The following is a 1,055-nucleotide window of genomic DNA, read 5'->3' as shown; positions in this document are numbered from 1 at the left end:
TGGTGGACAGGAACCAAAGCAGTTGGCAGAGTAGATAGAAACCCATTCTGGGTGGGAGAAGACGTTTCATTCTCTGCTTTGCTCAGCATTAAAGGGCTTACATACATCTCTGTGGTGCTAGATCTGCACATTCACACTTCATATTTATCTCTGGGTAGTGCAGAGCTAAACTGTGCATAATAGAAATATGCCTTACTTGTTTAATGGAAAGTTTTGTGTATCTTCTGTTTCTTCAGTTCACAGAAGCTCATCTATTTTGTCAGAGATAACTCTGCAGTTGTAGCCTTTTACACAAAGCAGAAAATAGAATCTGTTCCTCGCTGGGTAGAAACTGTGTTTGTTTTCCTGTATTGTTCTTAAACTATTGACAGTCCAACTGAAATGAGCTCTTTCTCATCCACCTGTTGTATTTATCTGTCGTGCATTCATTTCAGAGTTTAGCAGGGCAGTGGAATAGCAGCCCCCAGTTCTCTGCTTACCTCCCATACCTCAGAGATCTGTCAGTTTATAGAGACTGTGTCTGTGTGTCACATGCTGTGTTTCTGCTCTGCACAGTCTAGATGAGCTTGAACAGAAAATATATGGTTGTTCCTTGGTTAGGGAGATGAACAAAATGACCTCCAAAAAGCTGCCTAGTCCTTCAGCATTGTGAACGCCTTGGTTGACTGTGAAAGGACATATGAAAAATGAGACTCAGATGAAAGGAAAGCACATTGACAATGCAGTGCTACTTTGGCTCTTTTAGCTTGCTGTTGGGACTTTAACCTAGAGCTGTATTTCCTCAGCTAACTTTTCTGTGAAATAGTAAAAATACGTAAATAGGCAACTAGTAATTTATACTAGAAAAGATTTAGATGGTTGCTCCTAACAAACATCCTTATAGCTGGGATTACAGGTTTAGCAAAACGTGAACACCTAAATAAATATATGAAGTTTACAGCGTTTACAGCTGTGATACTACAGCTAGAATTGGGACAGACAGAACGTGTCATAAATTCCTCAAGTTACACTAAGCGGAAAGAAAACAGTGACTGCCCTTATGTACAGTTGCTTCA

Source organism: Meleagris gallopavo, chromosome Z (assembly GCF_000146605.3).
Source record: "Meleagris gallopavo isolate NT-WF06-2002-E0010 breed Aviagen turkey brand Nicholas breeding stock chromosome Z, Turkey_5.1, whole genome shotgun sequence".
NCBI lineage: Eukaryota > Metazoa > Chordata > Aves > Galliformes > Phasianidae > Meleagris > Meleagris gallopavo.
This window is presented reverse-complemented; position numbering follows the sequence as displayed.